Below are 11,737 nucleotides of genomic sequence, written 5' to 3' on the forward strand. Positions count from 1 at the left end.
AATAAATCGCCTAGATCCCAATTGGAGGTCGCATTGTCATGTATATATGAAGCCTTATTAGCAAGGTTAATTACGTTAGTGTTGATTCAAACAAGTCGTTTTATAAAAAAGCGATATAAGTAAGTATATCTATACTGTAGATAGATTTTAAGTGTATTCTACAAAACCTAGTATGTCCTTGAATGGAAAATGTACAAAAAGCAGTTAAGTATTCTAAATCTTCTTTCAAATAATTTAATTTTTTTTTTATTGTACGCTTTTATTTAAGTACATTTTTACTAATGAACTACAAATACGATAACGGATTGAGATAGTGTTCATTGTATTGTAACAATTCTGAATACTTAGGTACCTTTTAATATTATATCTCTCCTTTAATTAAAAGCAGGAGAAAGTGTAGTATAATAATTTCTCATTTCCCAACTATAAAGTTTCCCAACTAACTGAGTTAAGTGTGGCGTATTATTAAACAAGCGCCGTTGTAATAAATATGCCGGTAACAAGCCAATTAAGTACAATGTGAATTAATAAAGCAGGACAGTGATGACGTCATAGAATCATATGGCGCCCATTGCAGACGTCAATGCACTAGCGGCCCTCAACTAAACGTTAATAAGAAGCTATATAGGATTGCGTAATTAAAACAATTGAAAAGAAACGATGATCGACATACCAATAATGTTATGAAAACTTACCACTGCTACTACTTTCTGTTCCTAACGCATATTTTGAGGAAAGATATTATCTCGTAAGATGTTACTAGATTTGCGACAGTGTTTAGACAACATATGTCTAAACACTGTTCAATATGCAGAAATATAAGTAAATGTTTACTATAAAATCTTTATTTGGAAAGTAATCGTTTGATAAGATGCCTTCTGTCTCATGAAGTTTGTCTGAAAAGTTTGTTTGAAAAATGAAACGACAATATATAAAATCGAAATAGAATAAGTACTATAAATATTTAAAATACAACTAGGTACTACAGATCTTTCAATAATTAATCAGCTCTTAAATTACTCGACAGCGAATGTGTAGTAAATTCCTTTAAAAATAAAACCACTATTCATTTGATCTTCCGATATAAATTGGACACAATATAAATAGCCCGTGAGTCATTGCACGGCACCGCAGAAAAAACTGTATCGGTGTACGCTTTTATGATCACAACACAACTACAATTATCAGCCGGTTCTTGTAATTCGATTAATCGTATATCATACATATGTCATACACGTTAAATTTAAGAACATTTTATTTTGTTATGATTATTATTAATGAATATCTATTATATTGCTACCAATACAATTTATATTGACAGTCCGAATCTTCTTGTCTTGGCTTGAGCTTGGCGGCTATAGTTAATACTATCAAAAGCTTAAAGATATTGAGTGTTACTTCTTTAAAAGTGGAAATAAATTATGAAGTCAACACTAGATAACCTCTAAATCGAACACTACACATACCCGTTTATAAAATGTATCTACATATTGGATATATACATTTTTGAGGGTCATACATAAAGCTGTGTGTGACATCCCTAATAAGTCATTAGTTGTCAATGGTAAATCAATACAGAGGCCTGCCATTTCGTATATCGATTGGTACATTTAGCCACGTCACAATAATGACGAGTAGCATTTCTATTTTCAATCTTAGGTTCTAACCCGTAGACAAAGCAGCCCCTCTGCGAGAGAATACAATGCGAAAGTATCGCGCACGCGACATGCAACAATGAAGCTGAATAGGGCTGTCACTAACCAATTTTAATATATTATTTGTTTTATAATTTCACAATTGTAACTATAATTTCCGGAATAGGCATGTTTGTGATAAATTTAAAACACTCGACATTCGTATGTTCATATTTCTTATCAAATTCACTTAACGTTATAATATTTTAGAGTTTATCGATGTTAGCATTTACTTTAAAAAGTCGTGTAGTGCTCTTCCACAATCTATAGGTGACAACCCTAGTTCGGAATGCACACATCGACCTGCGGTAATTACCTCGCTTCCACGTTTGGCAATACGAGTTAAGAGCAAAAACATTTCATCTTACATTAACTCTCACTATTCAATCATGGATTAAACACATGTTTTCGTTCGAGATACGTTCTCATAAAGCTTTCCGCGTTAAAAACTAGAATGCGTCAATCACTGGCAAGCTTTGATTTATGTTTGTTCTTTGTATCAATGTGTTTATAATTCATATGTACCTAAATAATTTAAAAATCTACTGCACCGAAATAATTAAATTTAAGAGTATATTTATTTTAAAAGAATAAGACTTGTTCCATTATTTAGATAATTAATCCATCCATAATATAAAGTACAAATTATATAAAATGTCATTCAGTTTGTTCAGTTTTAAGTTCGCTTTTTTGCAAGTGACGGCACGTGGTTGTTTTTTTATATGTCAGTCATACCTAACACTAAATCAGAACAACTAAGCAAACGTACAATTGTTTACACTAACAACCACTAAACTATTAACCTAAATAATATAAACGAACGGTTAATTTACATAAGGAAAGTATTAACGCTTTAAATAAGCAAAATTCATACAGCAAAAGATTTAATGAGGGACGAACGCATATCGTGCTAGCCACACGAGCCGACTCAGTCACTACTCACAAGTGACCTTAACATTCATTATTGACACAGTTGTGTGACTGTGGTTGTATTCCACCGTGTCGCTCTGTAACAACCGTTTGTGGTACAACAATGATAAATGTACACGTTTTCTGTTTAATTATTTTAAATTTATTTAAATACACTTACTAATAAGACTAATACGTTTATCACTCATTGCGAATAATTAATGTAATATAATAACATTATCGACTTAAATGTTTTTATTTTCATCGTGAGTATATAAATTTTAGGAGGTAATAAAATGTTTTTGTAATGTGAATGCCACTATGTTTGTTAATAGATGTCTAGTCATTCATTCATTATTCTACACCGTTTTATAAACACGGTGTTGTAATCAAATAAACTCCTAATGTATTTGTATACAACAAGTTCGAATCTGATTAATCAATCAACACAAACAATAACATATTAACAGTACATTTCCCTTGCACCTCTTCACTCGACAAGCACTTAACGAGACGAGTTCAAACACCTGATTACGCAATGTCTTGAGATGATTCGTCTCCATTCACCAACGTGTTGTAATGAGATCGATGAAATGACTTATTATTATTGACGCAAACAACCTGCTTATGAAAGGTTGTAAGAAACAATCGTAACGCGGTATTGTTGAGGTGAACAATTTCATAATTTGCTCGCTGTAGTAAGTAACTATATTAATAACATTATGACTTTTTCATATAGAAGGCGTTCTTTGTGGGTGTCCGTGCGCTCGTCGACGCCATGACGCCGAATTGTGTTAATGTGAAATATTACGTGGTTACGTATATTACTATAAAGTTAATTATTTTTGTTATATTTATTAATTAAAACCTAATAGATGGCTGTTTAATTGGTTTTCGATGATTTATTTTGTGTTTATAATAAAATTTGTTTTAACAAAACGAGTTAATGTTCTTTGTATTGTTTCTTCTATTTCATACAGTTTTTTGTTCCGGTACCAAATGCGAAATCGAAGCAGTAGTATCGTAACTCAGCTCCAGAATCGAAAAATCATTCGATATTACGCCTGTAATATCGAATGATTTCTCATCAGAGCTGACTGATCACGCTTGATACTAGAGCCTTCTAGTGGTATTATACTGTCAGACAGAAGTACAATGCTCTATCACGCACAAAGAACGAACTCTCTCCGACAAAGCCATTAGTTATCGTTTACGGAAATTGTTATGCTTGATGTCAAGGTTATAACCAATGGTACAGAACCTTACAGCAAAAAAACACATTGAAATGGATTTAATGACAATATTCGTAACAAGACGAACTATGAATTAAATTTAAATGTGTGTACATTATAAATTCTTAAATATTTAAGTTCTATTTAGTTTAATAGAACTATTGCTGAGTCAATTGACTAATTTTAAAGAAATGCTAAGAGGCATATTTCCCTATATATAGAGCACTAGTTGTAAGTACAATGTTCCATAATTAACTACTGTATTATTTTGTATCGCCAGCTGTCTATCGATCAGTGATCAGTACACATCTAGTTTAATCTACGTAAAGCATCAACAAAAACAGGCCACTATGTAGATTACCAAGTGACACACAAAGTTTTCTCGCAAGCCCGCCGTGGTATGTTGCAAATGTGTCGTAAATTCAGTCAGCGTCAACGCAACTCATGTTTAATTCTAATCACAATGCATAAAACTGTCTTTGACACCTCGCAGTTGTCGCGTTGAATTTCAATAATGTTCAACTAAGTACATATTTGACAAACAAGTAATAACGTGTACATCGTTTTTTTTTTTTTGTTAAAAGTTCTTTGACCTTTTCCTTTAGGTGTCAATCAATTCAAATATAAACAACTATAAAAGTCATAGTGGAGGAGACCACGATGAGAGACGAGAGACGAGAAGACGATGAGACCTATTATTGCGAAATGTCTCTAATAATAAATATTAACATGCTTATAAATAACTTGCATACCGAAAAGTGTTTATGGCAATTTTTTTATTAATAAGTAAATTAAACCACCACCCTCACTTTTATAATAATAATCAAGAAATTTTATATCAACAGATAGCTTTTAATAAAGAGAATAATATGCCTTGATAGGCTTGCCCACAATCAGATAGATGAAGGTTTACCTTATACTTAGACTATTTATGTATAAAAATTAAAAGCTCTAGGTCCACTTTCATTTAATTTAAAGACAAATTATTTTCGGTACATTATCAGATATTACCTGATAATGTACCGAATTCGATTTATCAGGTATGTGAATTAAGTGCTTTTTATTTTAAACATCGAAAACTCCGAATCAATCAACCTGGCCTTTTGCCTGAATTATTTCAATTAAAGGAAAACTTAATTGAAGGATTCATTTCATAGATAATGTAGTGTAAAGTGTAAACAAGGTAAGGTTCTGTACTAAAAGTTTGTATAGATTAGTTTTAGTTGTATTTATCGGCGTCGCCATTTTCTCATCAGAGCTGACTGATCACGCTTGACACCAGCCAGCCGGCCGTGTGTAAAATAATATAGGAAGTCTGCAACTAAACACTTGCCTATTACTTCCGCAATTCAGACATAGACGATGTAATTCTATACAATTAACATTCAGACTTTAATACGAATTATTTATTAATAAGTAGTAAAATTGATTTTAAATCGTGCACCCAGTTCTACTTATCGAGTACTGGCTTTCCGCCTGCGGCTTCGATCGCGAAGTCAAACAAACAATCAGCCTTCCGCGTTTATGATATTAGTCAGGATTTAACTTGAATTTACTAAATATATCTCTCATCCAACTAACTTTTCTACTGAAGAGTATTTTTCATGAAAATGAATTATTAACATAGGACATACTGCAACTGTTAGTTTCCCCACATAAATCTTAGTTCACAACTTATTGGCGTTTCAGCAAAATACATGGGATCAACTCTAGGAACGGCATAAATAAACTTTGCAACATCCGTAAATACTGCAAAGTTTTGTTCGTTTGAATAGATTTTATCTGAACATGATTATGTGATATATTCCTTGAACTGTTCCCAATTTTGCCTGCTTTGCGAAAAGAAAAAAGATCTATTTAAACAGACAGATTAAAAACTAATATATTCATACTAACAGTGACATAGATATATAACAATAGTCACAGGACGTCAGCAGCTGACCATCGGGCACCGTAGCCCGTTAGCTGGGTACCTACACTCGCGCTTCCGCGCGGGGTCATTGTACCAAGTACCAACTGTTGCGGAAGAGAGGAAGTTTTATATGATAACTATTCTCATACATACAATGGATTGTGTGCTCTGTACACATGTGAAAAAGGATTAAAATATCATGGTTATTTGTCTTGCAGACCATATCTATCTAGAATAGAACATCGGACAAATGCTCGGAGAAATAATTACGTAATGTGTTACTATATATGGCCAAGATTTGTGCATTTTTTATGCGTCCAAGTCACGCTTATACATAGTACCTAACGGATTCAAGAGGTATTTATGTCATTGTAACGGATATGCTCAAAACTTGATTCTGCAAAGAATTAGCGAGCGCTGAATATGCGAAATTTTAGAGGTCAAAATTAAATGTACTCTGCAAATTCGTGTAACTTATTATTCTCGTTACAGGATACTAGTTTTTGTAGTCATAGTAGGAAAATTCAAAAATTGCTCATCAAATAAGGGCCTACTACGGTCGAACGATCGTGCCAAATTAATAAGTTCTACATGAAATTTTTCAAGTAATTCATAGTTTATTTACTAGATGCTCGTACCGGATCCGCCCGGATATCAAGATTCCTGTTTTATCCCAAGGGAATGAAATATTTAGCATTTTATAAAATAAAGGAAAATTATCGTAAAGTTTAATACTAATAGCGATTTATTAGCTTAATAGCTGTCTGTCGCTTTACAATATTTCGATAATAACGCTATAATTCTTAACATATTTTACATAGTTTTCCCTAACTGTATTTGTCGTCTTTATAGTTTATGATGATATATTGATATATACCTAAAATTAAAAGTTGCGTGACAATCAGAAGCTATTTATAATATTAGAGTAAGTAGTTCATTTTAAATACTTAATTTTCTTAAAGCATGCAATGCGGTTATAAAGCGTTTTTAAAATAAGCATCATACAAACACTTAAATTATTAAAAATTTCTTAGGCGACAGAGTTTTGTTTTTAACCCACTTCAGAAATAGGACGTTGGCAATTTCATGAAAATAATTATTCTCTGTCTTATATAATTTTATGTTGTACACTTTTAATATTGGAAAGTATAACCAACTCAGAACAAATAAAAAAATTACTTTTATACTACATATATCTATTACAGCAAGCCACGTTTTTAGTTAATTACACGGGATCACAATTAACGTTCTATTAGGGAAAAAGTGGCTTATCTGGCGAGTTAATTTACAACATACGAGTTTCCAATATTTAAAGCTACTTATGATGTAGCTACGCAATAAATAGATTTTAATTATTTGCAACAATTATACTTCCATATAATTCGGCTCCGCCCGAAATATAAATAATAGCTGATATAGATAGATGATATAAATATAGATAAAATGTAGCCCATTTTAAGTTGAATCAAACTGCACATGGTTTGCTAATTTGTTTAAAATCGGTTAAGCAGTTTAGGAGTACATCGCGAATAAACAACGTGACACGCTATTTATATAAATTAAGACTAGCTGTGACCCGCGGTTGAAACCGCGTAAGTCCGTATCCCGTAGGAATATCGGTATAAAAAGTGCCTATGTGTTATTTCAGCTGTCCAGCTATCTACGAAGCAAAATAGTAGATCGATTTATCGCCCCCGAAACCCTCTAATACTAAATTTCATGAAAATCGTTAGAGCCGATTCCGAGATTCCAATTATATATATTGCTCGTTTAAAGGTATAAGATTATAAAAAAGAGATTATGCATGTTGTTATTTTATGCATATTTAGGAGCATATATTTAAGTAATGTCCCTACATTTAATTGTGCGACTGTAAAACGAGACAGGTCTTTAGTATTACATAGAACATACGAATCATCCCCCAAGCCCAGTTAGGGAACTTGGAATCACATATAGCAGGAATACTGCCACTTGAAAGCGGCTTATTCAACCCGAGTGCTGCAATGCGACATTATCAAATAGTAAATTGTCGAACGCCGCCGAGTTACGAGATGCTGGCTTTTACATTGTCCACGCTTTTCAGATCGAAATTGCCTAACTGTTACGTTCGCTTCGATGAAAACATCGCGTGATTTATATATATGTAGTACACAATAATGTGCGTTTTGCGACATCGTAAATACCTAACTGGAGTAAGCACGGTAATATTGTTGTAAAAATCAAGATACCGTTCTTGTATGTGTGAGTGTAGAACAGGCAATCGTTTACACAACGGCTTGACTCGTTTTACACATACCAATAGATACTACGCATTATCAAGGCACCTTTAAAGATTAGAATAATGCTTTCACTTTTTGTTGATGAATCAGAATTTCTATTTGAAGTTAATAAATGTACATACGTTAAATTATCTATTAGCGATCTTTATTAATGTTATATGACGTCAAATGCATATGCATCTACAAAACGAATGTTACGAGATGGGTTTATGTTATGACATGCGTGCCGCGTGGGTTTCGAGTTTAAATTATATTTGAATAGTTTCAGACGACAAGCATTTAACTCAAAATCCTACGCCAGACAAACAGACAAATTGTTATAGATTATTTGCGCATTTCATAAAATTCTGTCGATAAATATTTACCGACACAATCCATTTATAGATGCAAAAAGAATCTTATGATTCTCTACTATTATAAATGTGAAAAATAACTCTATCTCTCTGTCTGTCTGGATTTCACGCCTAAAACACTGATATGGACGAAATTTGGTGCAAAGATTGCTTGAGACCCGAAAAAGATTCTAGGATAGTTTTTATTTCGGAATTCCGATGAGAATGGAATAAAACCTTAAGACAATATATGTTTTTGTTTTACTACGCGGACGAAGCCGCGGGCGAAAAAGTATGATCATGATGCTAATACATTTATTTGAGTATTCATAATGAACGGAAACGGATACAGTCACACCTTCCACTAAATTTGAATAAGTTACATTGAGTCATAAGAACTTTTCCTTGCGCGAATAAAAAAGGGTCGACTTACTATGTAATGCACACAAATAGACTTAATATAAGGAAGCTTAATTACATATACCGTTGTTAGGTACCTTCATAAGTTCATATAATAGATAATATAATTCGCCGTAAGGGAAAAACTCAAATTTCATTCCGTTTTAAATAGAGAAACACATCACAAAATATTATAGATTTCCAGAAGGTTCTAGAGATCGATATTAATTTAGAAACCTCAAAGTGTTTTGTAGGTAATCAATCAGAAATATTAATAATAAGGAAATAGTTACGATTTCCTCTACATATCCTAACTAATACATTAAATACAATAAAATTGATGTTTGTTTCATTCACGTCGCAGCTGATAGATTTTAAGGCATACTTTTTTTCTATTGCCCTATTTTCTATTGTGCAGACAGACAGGACAGCCACCTCTGGGCAGGCAAAACATTATCGTATTTGTATGCAATGTAATATGTTAAAACTATAACTTATTTATTAAGAGCACTTGATGGTTATCACCACCGCCCCTCAACATTTATTAACAAAATCTTTAAATTTCAATTACATAAATAGCAGACTCGTGTATTTTGTAATCCATTAAGAATTGATATACCAATCTACATATGAATTAGCCAGAGTAACAACTGACAAGATTTTAAATTTATTACATGACCTATTAATAATAATATTTTGACCAAATTAATCCTGTCCTAATTATGCACAACTTCACTGCATCCTTACTGTTCATAAAAATTATGTAATGTTAATTATATTTCAAAATTAATTGTTTGCCGGCAACACCTTCACAACGGTTCTTGAAATAGCTCATGGTCAGAAGTGATTCAACTGAGGAGAGAGTGAGGAGATCGCTTCTGAGCAATCCACTAGTATGCTTTCAGGAAGCAAAATTTATCATGAAATACTATACTATATACATTTAAACAATTATACATTCTTCCGTGTCTACAGATAGTATTTCTCTATAAGGAGATGCAATATTTTACAAAACTGAATACTTAATGTTAATGGTTGCCAATATTCAAGGACATTAGAATATTAATATACTTCCCCTTACAATTATGATATTCAACAAGGAAACAAAATGACTAAGCAATTAAGAAGATATTGTGCCAACATTCACTAATCCATTCCACAAATGTGACCTTATTATACTAATTATGTTCATAACAAATACACTCAATAACAATATGGATGATATTATAATGAAAGACAACTATTATTCAATGTTACATATGCTTGTTGAAATTTATTTCCTTGTGAACATAGATATTTTACATATAACCAAATAACATATTTTAATCCTTAAATCTCTTTACTAAGTTAATCTTAACTTCTGATAAATTTTGGGAATTAATAATGGTTATAATTCATTTGAGAAGTAGATTGTGCTTTCTTATTCTAATGATCTTAGTCTAATGTATATATAATTTTCATTATAGGGGTGTGTAGGAAAACAGATGGTAATGTATCTTATGTGTCCATTGGCTGTCTGATAAAACCTTGATTTTAAGGAGAATATTAACAATCTAATGGTAAGTAACCAATATGAAGTTAATGCATATAATAGTTCTCAGATAGATATTCATTCAAGAAATAGTACACTATAGCTTAGTTCAAAGGAGAATACATTTGATATTCTGGTTAGTATTAAAGGTATATATATTTATTTTCATTCGAATTTAAATTATGGTATAAATCAGATTTTAATAAATAAGTAATATATGTTTTATTGCTCTGCCAAGTAAGCAATGCAATATTGTAAGAGATTAGTAGGAGGGCAAATATTATATAGCTCTTATCAAGTATTGGTATTGAGGGATACGATATATAACTTAAGAAAATCGAGATACATTTACACAACATCGCGTTAAAAAGGTTGTAGGTACCTTATAATTTGTAATTAACAATATTTACTACATTTTTTCATTCCTTCGTTTGAATAAACCACTTCATCAGATTGCAACGTAAGTTTAAGTCTTAAAGATAAACAGAGAATGTTTTTAACTGTGAACGATATCCTACAGTCCTCGTATAAGTTAACTTAAATATTTACTTACTAGTGCTATTTATAAGTCACAAAAGGGTGTAGAAAATCCTCAAGAGGCCTACAACCAACAGCACACAAGAATACCACAAAATCTAGTCATTATACACGTATTATAATCACTTCACATAAAAAACAAATATTAGAACACATCCGCAATATGACCGAATAATGCATTACACAGAATTCACAGAAACTATGAAGGTATACAACGAAAACTTGATTCCAGTCGCGATCAAATAAGCTAAGGATCGCTTTGACAGATGTAAATCGCGTTACAAACGAAGGCGTTGCCAAAACGTATTCAACTTTAACTTGCACCGAATAAACTAATGTACAAGCTCAACCTACGTAAAAACGAAGTAGGCTGCAGTAAAAAAAGCACTTTGATTACCCGGTATTATAAAAAGTCATATATGTTTTCAAATACGATTCGTGTCAAATAACATTTTATTTAGTAGCGTTATATTTCGAATGAATGGAGGTGTAACGTTCAGGAATTTCGCACTACCTATAGGTTAATCAAAAACAGAATATAATATTTAGTACTGATAATTGAAAAACCGTATTTCACATTTCCAAAAAAAAAATCGCGTTTTATCAAAAATTACAGTTGTATTTATGCCTCATCTTTAATTATTGTATGTGTTAGTCATCTAGTGTCGAATAGATATAACTTTTATCCTTCTAAAAGTAATTCTATTCACATATAGGTGGCGCAATTCAAAATGTTTTTGTTATACGAAATCGCTAGATGGCGTATATCGTGTCATTTTGGTTTGATTTTCTTATTCGGTATGACAATTTATTTTATACAAATACTGTACAATAATTGTAATTTTAGTTGAAGGAGGATTTACAATTTAGTTAGTAAAACTATGTATTAGAAGTAGTTAATAGACCAACATT

General features: G+C 31.8%; 1 protein-coding gene across 1 annotated transcript in view; it reads right to left on the reverse strand.

Annotated features, from left to right (window-relative positions):
* LOC119832579 (unconventional myosin-XVIIIa) overlaps positions 1-11,165 on the reverse strand; it is a 140,626-nt gene extending 129,461 nt beyond the window's left edge. The window contains exon 1 of the mRNA XM_038356253.1: positions 10,842-11,165. The gene's annotated coding sequence lies outside the window, so the exon portion shown is untranslated. The remainder of the gene's footprint in view (positions 1-10,841) is intronic.
* Between the last annotated feature and the right edge of the window lie 572 nt (positions 11,166-11,737).

The sequence above is a fragment of the Zerene cesonia genome, chromosome 2, assembly GCF_012273895.1.
Source record: "Zerene cesonia ecotype Mississippi chromosome 2, Zerene_cesonia_1.1, whole genome shotgun sequence".
Classification (NCBI taxonomy): Eukaryota; Metazoa; Arthropoda; class Insecta; order Lepidoptera; family Pieridae; genus Zerene; species Zerene cesonia.